The 17,773-nt window shown below is 47.5% G+C and overlaps 1 protein-coding gene across 2 annotated transcripts in view; it reads left to right on the top strand.

Moving 5' to 3' along the window:
- Mef2 (myocyte enhancer factor 2) overlaps positions 1–17,773 on the top strand; it is a 280,733-nt gene that overhangs the window by 43,576 nt on the left and 219,384 nt on the right. The window lies entirely within an intron of this gene.

The following is a 17,773-nucleotide window of genomic DNA, read 5'->3' on the forward strand; positions in this document are numbered from 1 at the left end:
TTTTTTGTTCGTGTTTTTGCTGTCGTCAGCGTTCCCCATAGGTTTTCTATGGCAGTCTTAACTGCTCGATGCGATCGATGGAAATACTTAAAAAAAAAGATTTTTCTACATGTCAGTATAATGAAACATTACCTTCAATATTTCCATAACAGTGTCTTACAATTTTCCAATTTTCACAATTTTTGCCCGTGAATGCTGGACACGTATTGTTGGGTTCAAGATGCGAGCAATATCACTTTGCCACTGCGGGGCTTGACCGGCACTATTCAGGGTTAATCCGCCAGCCAATCACAGCAGCCTAATAAGACGGAAAAAACGCATTCTTGTTGACAAAAATGATGTTTCTGCATTTTTCAGCCAATCTATCAAGTTAAAAATCGCAAAAAGGTAAATTTATAACGTCTTTTATAATATTCCTTCAGAAATGATAATCTGATAATCACTAAAGAGCTATAGTACGACTTGACGGCGGAACAGCAGAGAGTTAGTAATGAGGAGGACTGCGGTCCACTTGAAGTTAAGTTATAACTGGTTATGGCGCCCAGAGAGCCGCATTACATCATAAGTGAACGCATGAATAGTGCCATGAATGTGAAAGTGGCGGTCGCTGTACGCACAGGTGGTGAATACTAACACAATGGTTTTTATAAGAAAATGGCAATTTTGTCATTAAGTGTTACTGTTCTTGAAGGGTGTGTTACAGTTGCCGCCAGCACCGCCTACTTCGCGTACCAGCTGCACATAAATGTGACGCTTAGCTCCCATAAATGTAAGTACATCCTGCACGTTCGATAATTTTGCGTCACGAATAATGATACGAAGATTTATCTCTGTGTTATTCTAAACCAGAAAAACTAAGGCTCTGAAGTGTGGAGCAGTTTCTCTCCTTCGCAAGTGATGGGAACAATGCACGTAAAAGGGCCGAGCACAGGCAAGCTGGGACCTTCTTCCTGTTTGTACTCTTTATCTGTGCCGCCGATTTTCACAATTGACTGGAGGCATATAGCCTCCATATCGGATAATGAATTGTCCGAAAGCGGAATAAATTACCCTTGTCGAAATAAATCGGTATGATATCATCTTTGTTGACAAAAACTTTGGCGCGTTCCGTGCAAACACTAGAGGCCGCGACGATCTGTCGTCAATGTGCCATCCACCACCGTGCGTGTGTATGTGTACAGATATATAACCGTAAATCATGCTCTCTCGCATGGGCGGCGACAATCACGTGTTGGCTCAGCAATCCGTCTACCATCCGCCGACGGCCGGGGGAAAACAGTTGGAGAGGAAAGTTTTGGCCAACTCTGAGGGTGCGCCTGCGTGCGGGCCAAAACACACGCAACCCATCTGTATACACGACGGCCTGTACAGTCGCCAGGCGCTGTCCTGTGCGCATATACGCGCTGTTTTCGCCTCTCGAAAAAACAAGAGTGTGTTCATTACATTTTTCGCGGGCGTTGTCTCTTCCCGTTCCGAAACAGCTCTATTAGATTCATTCCCACGCGCGGAGCTGTCAAGGCAGATGCGCACCACATAAACACAGTTTACATAATGGAGTTCATTTTGGGGACCCGTCGAACTCCGAAGTATACGCTGGGTTCCAACGAATATGTAGTCTGCGCCGCCGATGTTTTTATTAAGGCCTGATAGTGTGTTAGTAAAGCTTGCTGCTGGGTTAGTTGGCTCTGCGTAATCAAATAATGTTATAGCGCAACGGGGACTGAACGACTGAGGACAAGGGACGTTGTTGGATAGAAGTGGTGTCTGTGAGCGCTTGCCCTGTGTTTTGGTTCAGTCGCCGCAGCGCTAACGTTTTTTTTTTTTTTTAGAGCGCGTTTTTGTATACAGCGTGCATGCCGGATTCCGTCCCCGGACACTCGCGCTTTATGGCATACATAAGGCTGGAAGTGTTGGCCTACACAGAGAGTTCGGTTGTTAGAGGATTCTTTTCACGACGCTATTCGATCCTCGCACACTCCCCTCGAATAATTAATGTCTGCCGAACGATGCGGGAAGAATGGGTGCGCTTGATCACTTCTCGACGTCGAAAGCAGTAAAAGAGTGCCTAAACACGCGTAAGTTCAAAGAGCAAAACCCTGCCGGCACGGCTCGCCTGTAGTCAACGATCTTTATGCGGTGTTAGCGAATGCGATCCGATAATTCCGATACAACGTAGGTATCGAAAATTGGCTCGCAGTGAAGCTGGATGCAACGGAGGCGTCACAAGGAAATATTTTGGCATTCATTGTGGAAATAGCTGCACTCACAGGTCGCCCTTATAAAAAAAATTTTGGACAGTATATAGACTGCCCATAGCCTTGTGTCTATAAAGTCTAAAGACTCTCAGTAGACAAACCCTAAATAACAGTCTATAGGCAATACAAATCCTATAGACAGTCTATAGACAATCTATAGATTTAGGTCCATACACTTTTAGTGGGCTTTTGTCGATAGACAGTCTGTAGACTATGAATAGATCAAAATAAATATCTATAGGAAGGCAATAGAGTCTGTAAGAAGTCTATAGACTGCCTATAGACCATTTTTGTAAGAGTGCACGAACTTCGATAGTTGGAACACCTTCCGTGAGCCGAAATTTGATCTCGGCATCCCGCTTTAACCGTGAATTCACGTAGTCCGCCATTTATCAGCCTATATTGATTAGACGTCAGTGACGCCGCGTATACATAAGACATAAGGAAGCTACACCTGGCTCGGAGAGCTAATACCAAACTCAGGAGAAAACAACGCCTGGCTGATAGAGGAAATACCAAGCTTTCGTTTGAAGATAGCATTTCTCATTTTCAACAGTTATATATCACAGACCTTGAGGCAAAATTTATTGAACACCCGTCGTGTGCATGCGTCAGAAAATATAAGGAGCTTGGGGCAGAAACTGCGTCCGTGTATACTATGCAAGCCTCTCTGGAGTTGCACTAAGATCGCTATTTACGGCTCTCTTCCCGAGGTGTCACACTGTCATGTTTCTGAATAGTGGAGAACATGCATCGAAATGGGAGCGCTGCCTCCTGGCAATTAACGCCCGATCGTAATCAAAGCGAAAAAAAAATAGGTGATGTGTCGTCTGTTGCCGTGGATATAAAGTCTGCAACATTTGTACCTTTAACCATGAAATGCGAGTGAGTGCTTCCACGCACCTAAACCACCCTCCGCTTGAGCGCCCATCGCAGACAAAAATTTAGGCACACAATTCTACGGACCAAAAATGTGTGAGTAAGGCCGCTAAACTCACGTCAGCAATGCGTTCACTGCAGAACACAGGCACCGTATACCCTCGCAAACCTCGTAGCCTCATCTGCCGACATGAAATCTGCCCACCCGGGCTTGATGTTGAGGACATGAAAATTATCCTGCTTCACTCAGCGGCTCCGAATCCTGTGCTGTCGACACAAAAGCGTCTGTATCTGTTTGGCACAAGCTTTGCCATTTGAGAGCGGCGCATTGACTTTTATAATGCAGAAAAGATTCGCAGAATAAATAAAACGCACACAGAAGACAAGGAACAACGTTGACGTTTTTTTTTCTGCACCATGCAAGCTGTCAAAAATTTGCCCATTGACAACAAGAACGAAGTAGGCGCCGTGCAATATCAAGCACGTCGCAAAGTTCACAAAATGTGTTACAAAGGTCGTTTACAGTATTTCCCTTACATTCAAAAAAGTGTATATTGGCCAGACAGGGCGTTGTTTTAACGAAAGAGCACTAGAGCAATTCAACCTTGTAAAGGGCGGTATCAGCGACCATCTTGCCGTACATTGTCGGACTTGTAAATGTGAACCAAAGTTCAACAAGGCGCAATTGCTGGGTTACGCCTAGGAAAAGCTTCAGCGTGAAATCGTTGAAGCTTTCTTTATCAAGAAAGCTGGTGACGGTTGCGTCAGCACGCCTTCGCTGTCACTGCTTGAGAATGAAATCGTCTTTTCGGAAGAATGTGATTAGATCTTAAGTCACGAAAACTGAATGTATTTAACTGTCGAATTATTTCATATAAAATCAGTTGGAAGAGCAGCACCGTCTTGTCTTGTTTGTTCCTGGTCTTCCGTGTGTTTTATTTATGCTGCGAATTTTGTCTGCATTATGGATAGCAGCCAACTGGTCCAGACAACCGTGCAACTGCATTGACTTCGATGTGCGTTTGCCACAGTGCTTGGTCTGCTGTCAAGAGCCACCGACGCGATAGTTTAGCGGAAGCGAATCGTTCTTCTTGTAGCTATAGCTCTCAGGTGAATGAAGTAGGCAGGTGGTAAAGTCGCGTCATTTTTTCCGGCATTAGGTATGCGTACAGCTGAACGCAAAACTTTCCGGAGCACGGAGACCATGAAAAAGCTGAATTCCCTCTCTACTTCTAGGTGCGGCTCGACATTGAGGCGTCCAGTGTTCAAGCGGCGCCGGGAGGTTCAGTTGATGGCTGAACATTAAGGCTGCCACGAAATTAAGCATTTTCGTTTCTTCCGTGTTCATAAAGCTTCTGCGGGCTCACAATGATTCTCGGACGGTGATCGGAGCGATCGTCAGCTCTGGAGGCCTGTCAGTCAGAGCTTCGTTTCTTGAGAGCGTCATGCTTGAGCGATAGGTTATGACTTCGTCATACCCAAAGTCCTCTTTTTTTTTTCTCCTTTCCTTTTATAGCTCCCATTCCTTCCCCCGTGCTGACTAGTAAACCAGTACCTTCTCCTGGTCAGTATTCGATAGGGATCCGTTTTCCATTTCGGATCCATTTGGTCCTCTGTTCGGTGACGCAGCTGCGGCTTTCAAGCGTCCGTGAATAGCGACCGGACCTCAGCATTGCCTGCGTATCTACGCATGTCGCAGCCAATGGTGAACCGGTGGGTGAGGCAAGTGGCGAATGATATCGTCTACCTGGGGACCCGCTGCCTTGCGATTTCTGTGATTGGCCGCTTGCTGCTTTCGTCGGATGCTGACGTCACGCCAAATGAAATGAAAAATGATGATGGCTTTTTATTTAATACGGCCCGTGGTTAACCTTCTCGTCTTCTCCTCACTCTCTCTCTCTGCAGGCGCCTCGTTCATGGTGCAGGGTGATTCAAAAAAGACACATAAAGTAAAAAAAAAACTCAATGATTCAAAAAGTATTGATAGTACCATGACGTTGTTTTCCCAGATATGCTCAGAAAGAAATGGCAAATTTGTCTAATATTGAAAAATTTTATTTCCAGAATGGTCACATTTGCGTGGCAGACAGGTAGCGCTTCCTTTGTGCCAGTAGGTTGCACAGTCGCGCTACAGCGCGACCTTTCCGTTCCAAATAGCAATAATTTTTCCTTGTATCAAAGAAACCGTACCGTCCGACCTTCTATGCTATCGAATTATTAAATTTGTACTTTTTCTATGACTTTCGGATCACCGTGCATATCTGTGGCCATTAGAACAGCTTGCAAGAGTAACCGCTTCACATTATTCAGTGCCATTTAAACGTGTTTGTTTGGTCAGTTGGTACTCAAGCGTTCATTCATCATTCCACGCACGGTCTCCATAGAATCGGGAACGAACGCATGCAGCTTGTCAGCGATATTCAGGCCAGCAAGCCTTCCAAGCAGAGCTACACATTCACGGTATGCAGGTTTTGAACTTTAGCGCCTACCCCTTCCATCAACTGGGCAGGTTAGCTTCTCTATTTTTATTTTTTAGGTTTTCTTCTATTAAACAAAAGTTGAAATACATAGGAGAGAAAAAAATATCGGAGAGGGGTCCGTGAAGTCGCGCTGCATAGAATGTTGGGCCCTACACCCACTCCCTTTACTTCTTTCACGCTGGTGTGACGTCACGCGGGCAGCCAGCGATTTTTTTTGTTCTTTGGTATTTGCATTTACAAGTGCCGGGGCCTTTTCGTCACGAAAAAAGAAATAAGTACAGCCATAGACAACAGACAACGTCGTTCGAGGAAAAGAGAGAAGCCACAAAGGCGCCCCCTATAGACTGGGTGCCGCTTTCACGTTCACCCACATATGCCAGGCGTGCCCGCGGTAGCCTGCATGTTTGTTGATATTTACGTTTGAAAGAAAATAAACCAGACCGGGTCGTCCGGTCTGCTTTATTGTCCGGGTACCCTCTCCGGTGGACCGCTCCTTTTCTTTTTTTTTAGCCCCCCCCCCCCCCCCTTCCATACCGTTATGCATTCCCATCAGCGATCTTTTTATGCGGGCTTTCCTCTGCATGCTTCCACTTCTGAATGCCAATACGAACGCTTTCTCGCACTTTCTGTCTGCCCTATTCTTGCGGCCAGTGGCTTCTTCCCCCCCCCCCCCCCCTCTTTCTTTATGAAGGGATTTTGATGTATGATCTGAAGCTGTCATAAGCGATGAAAAAGTTACTGACGGTTTCCTCCCGTCGCAAAATGCCGCTTCGCCGGCCACTTTTATTTATTGTTTGTTTGTTTTTGTTTTGTTTTTTCCCTGTCAATACGGGACAACAAGGCGACAAAATAGGCGCGTCCGTTGGGTGTCGGCCAACAACAATGTGAAACTGTACACCACTGTCCGTCTCTATGGGTTTAGAGGTCACGCAGCGGTCACTCTTTTTCACCGTTATCGCATTCATTGATTCGTTCCCTTTACTTTTCTTCGTGTGAAAAAGCATCACGTGTTCTTTCTTTCTCCTTTTTTTTTACCTATTACTCCCGCCGTAGCCGTTATGTGCATGCACGCATGCTGCTAACCGGCCTGACAGTTGCTCGGCGCTCAGAGTCTTCCTGCGAGAGGAAGTAGCTTGGAAAATCGACTTCGTAAAGTATTCATTGCCGAAATCATCGTATTTAGCTCTGCGAAATCCGAGCGTTTTCATTGTCCTTCAAAATTCCCCTCAGATTCAACCGGCAGTGCTGATCCATGCTCCTAGTTCGTACACCGGTGGCGGCTGTGAGAGGTCCGAGGTTTGACTCCCTTCGCCATCAGCATTGTGACGTAGGCTTTGTTCCATTACTGGGCAACCAACCAGCGCGGGACTGCTTTGGGCCGAGTCTGGACTCATGTATGGAGGTGTGCAACAGGGCCTTGTTGACGCAATCTATGAGCATGTCCTTGTACCCATTGTATCGTCGGAGGGTACCCGGCGGCACTGGGGATCGAACCCCGCCCCTCCCGCATGCGAGGCGGATGCTCAACCACTTGGCCATCGCTGCGGTTAGTTTAGCCGCTTTGGACATATTTTTTTTCATTAAGTAGTAAAACTGAAAGATGCTTCGTTCAAATTCTACTTTGGAATGCACTTTCCCGCGAGTGCCTCGCCTTTATTTTAGACCCCCCATCCCCTGGGGCGATGCATTTCCATTATTGGTGCGCGAGCCTGTGCCTGCAGGGGTTTAAGGACGGCGGCTGCTGACGACACCCACAATGCACTGCACTGGTGACGTCATCGTTGGACACGTAGCGCTTACGTTTCACATGTTCTCTTATCTTGAGGAATAATCACGGGTCATGAGAAGCTATAGCACCTTAGGACCCGTGGCTACAGTACCGTGCTATAGCACCGAACCTATAGGTACGGGATGCAAGATCAGGGATTCTGGAAGCGATAAATTCAATCGCAGTACGTCTCTTGAACCGCGTTCATGTCGTTAAAATAACCAGTAACCTCCGGTTACTGGTTCAACGTGAGTGGCGCCAACTGTGCAAGGAAACGTCGTCTCTAGTCGAGAAACTACAACTGCAACCCTTCACTTTCACAGTGAACCTTACGTCTTTTAATCATGTAACTTAACAAAACTGTCACAGCCTAGGACTAAAAACTTACTGAGCTTATTAAAGCATATCTATCCTAGTGGAAAACTTACTGAATGACGTTTCTTCAGAAAGCTACGCAGCACCTGTATACCGCTTAGTCCACAGCGCCGACTTCATGATCGTGCACCTCTCGCAGGCATTTCTGCTCCATCAACTCCGCTGTCGTAACGGCGGCTGCTGCGCGGTTGATGCTCGAGTGACAGGTGCCACGCCTCCTTATCTCGGCAGCAGCGGGGACTGCCCGCTGTGTGGAGGTAGGAGGAAAATGGGGAGGAGCGCGGATGGAATGAACTGAAAGATGCCATTTGTTGCCCTCTGCAGGTCTGCTCCTACGTATCCTGTCTAGACCTGCTCGCCCGTTGAGTTTCTTCTTCTCTTCTGTTCTTTATCCTTATTCCTTTCCGTACGTACCCCGCCCTTTTCTTCGCGCCCATACTGCGTGCGCGCTTCAATCTCGACCCTTCCCCTACGAGTTCTTCTTCTCTGCCTTCCGCCTGTGAGTCAGAGAGCGTCGTCTTGGACTCGCGCCAAACTCGGCGCGCGCAGCAGCGGACGAGCGGCGTGGTGAGGAGCGCGCCGAAAGGAACAAGAAACATCAAAAGAGAGTGAGAGTTTTCTCTCTCTCCGTCTCCGCACTCGATCTTCCTACTCCATCTCGGCTCTCCTTGCCAGAATCTCCGAGTCCCTTTCCCACTAATTCACTCTCCCGCTTTGCGAAGTTGTTTTCTCAGCAAAATCCGTGCTTGGTCTTCGACTTCCGCGCGAGGCACCACCACCGCTACTCTGTTAGATCGCGCGGTCCGGCAAGCCAAAACAGCTGGCCGCGTTGCCTCCTCGTTGTAGCCTGGGGCTAACAGCCCCCAAACCATCGCCGCAGGGAGGCAGGCTGGCGTCGGTTTTAATGATCAGCGGCTTGCAATATTCAGGCGTACCTCGTATTGGAAGCCGCCCCAACATCACTCAGCATGCAAGGTTTCCGTGTCGAGGAGTCGAAGGGTTTTTCTCGTTCACTTTTCTTCACTGAGAGCAGAGAGAGCGCTTAGAAACGAAAGAGCCCAAAGGCCGGTTTCGCGCATCAAGTTGGTTCTTACACGAATCTTAACGGCTCGCATGGACATTTTCCGCCTCTTCCATCGTGCTTTTCTTTATTTCTATTCACCTCAGTGTCGTCTTCCGGCACTGCAACACCTCAGCAACTATAATCGCTCGCTCATTACCCTTTCGTATCCTTGACCCTCTGGATTTTGGTCGAAAACATGCCTCTCGCTTTGACATCATTCACGTGACCTCTGCTGGCAACAGTGTCGATATGACAGCCCGTTATTAGCTTGTGTGACTTCAAATTAATGACTAGCGTTGTGTAAAGTAGCGTATGCATATCTCTGTCAGGTCGAAGTGGAGGTCTCTTATGTCAGCATATGGGGTCTCAGTGCGACATGCCTTGCGCACATTTAACCTCTAGACCGCTTTAAGCCTTGCGGAGTTCAACAGCGCCCTTAACGAGCTGCATAAGGTCGAAAACGAGCTCTTCTGATTCCTGCTTTTTCCCAGAGTAAAAATTATGCGAGCCCCGTTATGATGGCCTTGCACGTTGCGGTCGTCGGTTCAGGAGCCCCGAGAAAGCCTCCTTGTTTGTTACGAAATAAATACAAATAAAAACTCGCTCTGATATGTAACGACAGACAAATGTAGTCATACTGAAACCTTACTGCTAACGTTGTTGTTGCCTTAGTAGCCTTTCTGGAGCACTCGCAGCATAAGAAATCCGAAGAAGTAGGCCTTGAACAGCGAGAGAAGAACCAGGAAGTAAAAGAGCATATTTCAACGAGGAACGATGACGTGCTCGAGAGAGGTACAGTTTTTCAACGCGATAGGAGCTCGGGTCGCAGAATATATCCGGCGGCGTCGTCGGCTTCGTTGACCGTGAGCTAAAAATACCCATAGAAGCAACTTAGGAGGTAGGTGGGCCACGTAGGTCACGTGACATTGTGGCGTGATCACAACTTCCCACCTGATTGTGACAAACTGCGTACCGTCACAGATGGCAGTTAAATTAATTATTGGTCGCGAGACGTTGCTGGGAAGGGCAACCATGGTAGCATAAGTCCCTCCGGTGGTAGCACCTGCCACCTCAGGCCGCGCCAAGAGTGGTAGGAGGGCTTCCAGGGATCAAGAGTGTTAAGTAGGGAATAATAATAATAATAATAATAATAATAATAATAATAATAATAATAATAATAATAATAATAATAATAATAATAATAATAATTGGTTTTGGGGGAAAGGAAATGGCGCAGTATCTGTCTCATATATCGCTGGACACCTGAACCGCGCCGTAAGGGAAGGGATAAAGGAGGGAGTGAAAGAAGAAAGACGTGCCGTAGTGGAGGGCTCCGGAGTAATTTCGACCACCTGGGGATCTTTAACGTGCACTGACATCGCACAGCACACGGGCGCCTTAGCGTTTTTCCTCCATAAAAACGCAGCCGCCGCGGTTGGGTTCGAACCCGGGTACTAAGTAGAGAATGACCAATTCTGCCAATTCTGCATATATGGGCATTAATGCATTAGCTATCGTGTCATACCCTGTAAGGAGATCTTAAGTGTCCCCTCCATTATTTTTTCGCCACAACACTGCCACTGGAGCAACGGCTCTTATCCAACGTAGTTGTATAAGATGCTGGTATAGGCCTCGCTGTTTGTTGTCCAGAGCCCTGTAAAATATTCTCATAAAACGGAGTTGTGAGCATAAACCAGTCTACTGGTGCCAAAAAAAAAGTGATGACAACTATCAAGTTATCAATGCTATGAAAAGGGCACCTGACCTCTCCTACCTGCAGTTCGCTGAAGCACACAACTGCGGCTCGCTTTTCCCCTCATAGAAGCACTATCTTTCGACACGAACCGACTGATTCACAGCACTTCTAAGCATGGCCACGTGGTTTGAGGTCATGCTTGGAAACAGCGCACAGAGGCAAAGCCTTGGGTGTTGTCACATTCTCTCCCTACTTCAAATCCATGCGTTGTTTCGCTAAACATGACGCCGGTTCCCGTTTGAAAACAAGGATTCATGTGTTTGTATGCCTTCGTTGTTATCAGTGAGATAATCACCAGCTAATTCATTTTAATGCAATAGCATTAGAAGCCTGTGTCGTGTCGACGGTCATAAGATTAGCCCATTGGCTAAAGGGAGGTGACGTCACCTGACTGGATAATTCCCATTGGCTGAGGGAATTCACGTCACCAGGTCTGAAGTGAAGGCACTTCCGGAAAACGTATCAACAGCTTCTAATGCTATCTGATTGCCAACGAATGAGGTAAATAGGTGTCACTGAGAATTTTTTAGTCATCTTCCTCTTTTTTTTTCTTTCTTGCCAATAGAGCAATTATTTCTTACATAGTTTGTTAGCGTTTCAGACAGCCGTCTGTTATATTAGACTCAATAGCCACGTTAGCATCATGTAATAGCAATCATAAATGCGTAAAATATAAGCAGGCCTAATTATCAGCGCTCACTGGTGCGCGGCGATGCATGGAGTATGCGCTAGTCTGTCGTACGTTTAATAACAATGTTCACAACGCTCAACACTGACGCGGCTGCTTGAGTGACGATGGTATGCATGATGCTTTGAACGAAATCTCTTATAACCTACCGTATGTGCAACTCCCGCAACCATCTTCATTTGAAGGAAGGAAACGGTTCACGAGCTCTGCTCTTTAAATTCCCCAGTCGTCCTAGCAGGCAGCGACAACTTCTCATTGGCTGGTGTTCAAATTGGAACTGCGCGCTGCCTGACAAGAATCCTGCGAGTCGTTTACACGCGCGCATAATGTGTGTAGATGCCAAGGGTTGCCAAGTTGCGTGAAAACACATTATGCAATTAAAAGCTAGAAAGCCGGCTGCACGCATACCGAGGCGGAGTACGCAATCTCTAAATGCCCAAGCGAACTGAAGCGCCGGCGGTTCTGGCTTGGGACGCCCTTCCACGTGGGTATAATTGATGTAATCGTCGAGAGCTTTGCAATTTCATCTTTCGTCCCTGGGTTTTAATGAGATCATTTTCACCTAACGCGGAGAAATAAAGTGATTTGTTACAGCTCTAAACTTCTCTTCACTACTCCTAGCAATGCCTTCTTTCTTTTCTCCTTCCTTCCTTCCTTCATTCATTTCTTCCTTCCTTCCTTCCTTCCTTCCTTCCTTCCTTCCTTCCTTTAATTCTTTCTTCTTTCTTTCGTTCTTTCTTTCTTCATCAATAAAAAATGTAAATAATCGGCGTGCATTTTTTGCGCGCGGATTACAGTGACTTGCTCCAGACTACAGGGATTGCGACACGTTATCTCTGGCTATGCAACCGACTACTATGCGGTTCGCTCAGCACTAATAAGCGGTACATGTTCAACATAAACCGCTTATCATGTACGACAGGCTTCAACGTGCCAATGGAAGCCCCATGGATATGTTGAGGCCTTGACAACCATATGCCACGAAGGCAATGCGGCTCATAGCAGATGGAAGTTCTACGATTTCGCTATATATATATATATATATATATATATATATATATATATATATATATATATATATATATATATATATATATATATATATATATATATATATATATATATATATATATAAAGGGAGCCAACAGTCACCGAAACCAAGGTGCATAGGGGAACGTTAATTTTTTTTTAATGTGTTATGCTTATCAGTGGGATAATAATACTTAGATTAATAAATCACTTAAAGAAAATTACTTATAAAGCAGCACGCTCGCGGTATTACAGGACGTGCTACGTCCGCCGCTATGGTCGAGGGTGGCGCTGGTGAACACTATGAAGGTCGCTTACACCCAGTAAACAAATACCCACGAGAGCAGCAGATTGGACAGCCGTCGCCGTAGCTCAGTTGGTAAGAGCACCGGACGCGATATTCGGAGGTCGTGGGTTCGTACCCCACCGGCGGCATGGTTGTTTTTTCTGCTGCTTTATAAGTAATTTTCTCTAAGCGATTTATTAATCTAAGTATTATTATCCCACTGATAAGCATAACACATTAAAAAAATATAAAAAAATTAACGTTCCCCTATGCACCTTGGTTTCGGTGACTGTTGGCTCCCTTCATGAATTTGTCAAACGGGCCCCTCATTTCCTTTAACTTGTCTGCTAATATATATATATATATATATATATATATATATATATATATATATATATATATATATATATATATATATATATATATATATATATATATATATATATATATATATATATATATATATATATCTGAGTGGGCATTTTTCAACTTTTTTTTTCTTCGTACGTCTTTCGGTATGGATTATTTATTCGTTTAAATAAATCCGTAGCGATCCCAAAATGGCGATTATGATAATCTTCATTGTGTCCATGCTGAAAGCTTCTTACTTCATAGCTGTCTTAGGCGTGTTTCCTCTCTCTAATGAAATTTTTCGCAAGTTCAGTGCATTACAAACTTGCGGTGCCGAGATTTTAGAATGACGCCGCTACCGCAGTGGCACCTCCGCTGTCATCCCGAGTTTCCGGTGAAGCCGCAGCACGGCGCTTTTCGGGACTGACGCAGAGGCGCGCCTTGCAGCAAATGGCCGTCACATGTGCAGCGCGGCAGCCGGCGCCTGCCCGCATCGTGCGCCTGCCCGCATCGTGCCTCCCCGGTGAAGAAGAAGGCCCTTGGCGCCCCTGCAAGGGCGCACCCATGCACCAGCCTGGGAGGGCGTTGGCGGGCGGCTACGGGAATTACGACATCCGAGCGCCGCGACATGATTCACGGGGAAAATGGAACCGAGCACGGGCTGCTGCGTCGCAGTTCGGAGCTCCCCTCATCTGGCTCAGTTGACACCGCCGCCGCTGGCTCTGCTTGTTGGACTTGTTGGAGGGAGGGTACACCACACTAACATCTTTCTGGACGCACGGCTTGAATGCCTGTGGTGGATGAGCCTCAGATGCGCCCTCAGAAAAGGAACGAGCTGAAGTTTTGAATGCCGCTTGACCATATCATGCGTTGCTCCTGAAGTACTTATAACACTATGCTTCACGTAGTCCGCAAGGGTTGGGTGTACTGTTGGTGAACACGCTTAAGATTAGGCTGCATGTAACACAAACATTGCCAGTCTGTCTCGTCGTCAGAAGTAGATGTAAGCATGAAATGGAGCGAAGGAATGCTGCGGCTCGTTCCACAGAGTCTCATACATGGTGGTAGCTGCACTCGAGTGTTGAGGAGCCATCAGCCAGATATCTCAGCTGAACAGCGCTCTCGACTTCCTTCGCTTCTTTTCTTTTACAGCTGCAGAACGCAATACAGAAGGCAGGAAGTTAGGATCTTCGACTCGGCCGAGCAGCGCGTGGTGGCGCCATCCCCTCTTCTTCAGCACAGCACGGGTTCCTTCCCTTCCCTGTAGGCGCGGTTGAGGTGTCCATCGGGAAGTGAGCTGCGTTTCGATGGAGGTGAAGCGCAAATGGCGTCCGTGTGATGTGCGATCTCAAAGGACATTAGAGAGATAAAAAAAGACATTAAATATAGAATAAATTTAGGTTTATTTTGGGTGGGCCCTAATTCCAAGCGCCCATTGACTTTTGCTTCCGCTCTTGCCCGGTTAATCAGCCAAAGATCGTCTTCGACGTGCGAGCTTATAACGGCGCCGGGCCAGACCGGACAAAAATCTAAACTGGGCGCAAGGGGTCATCCAAAGGAAATTGTAATCAAGTACTTATACCAACCCAGTCAAATTCAGCTATATGTTCCCAAATTCGTACGATCCTCATTGCGCCTTCTGCGGCGAAGTGGCTAACTTATATCACATGGTATGGGAATGCCAGAAATGTCCATGTATTGCGATAATGAATGGCTCAGCAAATGAGGACGTTAAAGGACCCCAGGTGGTCGAAATTAATCCGGAGCTCTCCACTACCCTGCTTCCCTCCCTCGTTCTTCTTTCATTGCCTCCTTCCTTCACTCTTCAGTTAGCAGCAGACACCATCTCCTCTCACACCTCATTTATTGGGCTTTAATGTTTCCCCCTAAGTCCGCGCTTTTCCTTATTCGACCAAAATCTGGCGCTAACTCGCCCATCCAAATCACTTTAGAAGGATCCCCTATCCTCATCACACCCGGCCTCCGCATTCTTGGCCTCCACTTGCAGGATTCTGGACGTAATTAACATACTCTTAAAAGACTCAAGGCCTCCACGCAATCCGTGTTGCACCTTCTACGCCAAGTATCCTCCCTTAACAAGGAAGCGGACGAAGCGGACAACATAAAAGTAGTGCACGCATTTACGCTTAGCCGCATTCTATACGCAACACCACATCTCAAATTGAACCGCACGGAAACCGAACGCAGGAACGCCATGATCCGCCTTGCGACTAAGGCAGCCCTAAACCTACCTCGTAGCACTAGCACAGCCAAACTCCTTGCACTAGGCATGCATAACACCATTCAGGAACTAGTTGACGCGCACCTTCAGACACAGTACCGACTTGCCGCGGGCGCCACAGGCCGCCATATACTCTCCTACCTTCGCATCAACATACCCGCTAACCAGTCAATCCTTACAGCCATCCCTCGACACATCCATACTCCTCTCGTTGTGAAACCCCTTCCTCGAAACCTCCATCCCCAATATCATCCCTAGCCACGTAGCTCGCGCTAATGCCCTCCATAAGCATTACGGGCAAGCCCACGATGTAGTTTGGGTAGACGCCGCATGTACAGCGCATGAAGCGGTAGCAGTTGCCTACAATCAAACCCTACCCCACCCCCTAACTCAACGTCTTCCCTCGGGCTCTACGCCCAAGGAGGCAGAGGAGACCGCCATCGCCCTAGCCCTTGCACATACGGACGCCCCAATACATCTTCAGCGACTCCAAAACGGCTCCGTCCAACTTTGCAAGGGGCAGGATTCACACCCCTGCCTGGCAATTGTTGAACACCCTTACCCAAAATTTACCGCGCAGGGTAGGGCTCTAGTGGGTGCCGGCTCACTCTGGGAACCCTGGAAACGAGGCTGCCGATGAATTGGCTTGGGGTTTGATTTGCCGGGCTCCGGACCGTCTCGATCCAGGATTCTCGAAGGAGCGGGCGCACACCTTTGCGGGGCTAACGCAAATACTCCGTTTGGACCGTCGGACTTACCCTCCTCCCCACCCCTCTCTTACGCACTCCCAACAGATCCTCTTCAGACGCCTCCAGACCCGCTCTCTGTCATCCCCTCTGCTGTTATTCCACTATTGTGGCACGTGCACTGCATGCTCCCTATGCAGTGACCTTCACGCCACACTCTCCCACATCCTTTTCGGCTGCCCTGCTAACCCTCCCCCGCAGGGACAGCACGCCATCTCGAGCTGGGAGGACTGGGAGGTCCTGCTCACGTCTGCAGACCTGACATCGCAGCTTGCTGCGGTGACTAGGGCTGCCGACGTCATGTCCCGACATGACCAACATGACAGTGCGGGACCGCGCAGTGGCCCAGGGACCCAGCAGGGTCTAAAAATCACTTGCAGAAATAACGTTTTTCTGTCTTTCTGTCCTTCCTTCACGGCGCGGTTGAGGTGTCCACTTAGAAGTGAGACTATTACTGCGCCTTTTTTTTCATCAAAACTAATTTTTTGCGGCGCAGTACGAATGGATGAGAGATGACGAAAACATCAATATCTAACGCGCAGCCCGAAAGGTTGATGGTGATGATGTCCTCAGGCTTAATGGCACATTCCCTGCCGTGGGTATGTGCCATTACGCCTGAGGACTTCACCACCATCATCATCATCACCACCAGATAATCACGCAACGCCAGAGCCTGCGTCGATGACCGAGTCAGGCGTTGGCCTGATTGAAAAAATAATGAAAATTGGCTTTTCAGGCAAGGAAATGACGCAGTAACTGTCTCACTCATCTCGGTGGACACCCGAACCGCGCCCTAAGGGAAGGGATAAAAAGAGGGAGTAAAATAACAAAGGAACAAAGAGGTGGCGTAGTGGAGGTCTCCGGAATTATTTCGACCAACTGGGGATCTTTAACGTGCACTGACATTGCGCAGCAAACGGGCGCCTTTTTGCGTTTCACCTCCATCGAAACGCGACCGCCGCGGCCGGGTTCGAACCCGCAATGTCAACTTTTATTGGACCTCACCCGACGTGGGGCTTGAGGGTGCCGATTAATACAGCCTAACCTACATGTTTCGCGTACAATCGCGCAATATTGTTTTTAACTGTCAGGAGAATTAGTAGTACTGGTAATCCACCCTGCAATGGCGTTTGTCGCAATAACTCCTCGGCGCGCTGGATCTTCAATGGTTGTTTTTCACAACCAGTGTCTATTCTGTCCTCGGTGAAAACAGGCCGCCCATTATCTCCGTCGCTCTTCCCTCTGTTCTTAGAACTGCTGTATATGAGTATTCTGAATAGTGGCGTCGTTCGTTGTTTTCATATTTTGGGTAACGAGCTCGAGGTATTAGGTTACACTTAATGATCTCTCGTTTTCCCGTGATAACGAGCCGAACATAGACGAAGTTGTTCTCTTAATAGAAGAGTTTCCCTCAGTTTCAGGTGCTCGCATCAATCGTTCCTGTTGGTTTTGGTGTGTGGTTTGGTATATGTGGAGTTCTACACGCGCTGATTATGCGGGTGATACAGAGGATCGTAAGCCCCCATTTACCCTGGCGTCCCATTGAACGCCTATAAACGTAGCGCCCATTACTGCTGCTGTCTTTATATGCAGTGGAAATTAGTATTGAAGGAATTTTAGTATAAGGCGGAAAGCGTCCTTCCTATAATAGTGGTTTCCTCGCAGGTAAATAATGTCTTGAAGTGAACTGTGTGGCGCTCCTGCCCCCTCAAAGGGAGCGAGTAGGACACACCTCTCCACATTGTAATCTGGGCAGCACATAAGATAAGCTGTAACGTTCTACGTGACCGCCTCCTCGTTGCCCAGTTCAACTGTGCGCGAGTGTACTCACCAAAAATGTACCGAGAAACCCCTG

The sequence above is a fragment of the Amblyomma americanum genome, chromosome 3 (genome assembly GCF_052857255.1).
Source record: "Amblyomma americanum isolate KBUSLIRL-KWMA chromosome 3, ASM5285725v1, whole genome shotgun sequence".
NCBI classification, from domain to species: domain Eukaryota; kingdom Metazoa; phylum Arthropoda; class Arachnida; order Ixodida; family Ixodidae; genus Amblyomma; species Amblyomma americanum.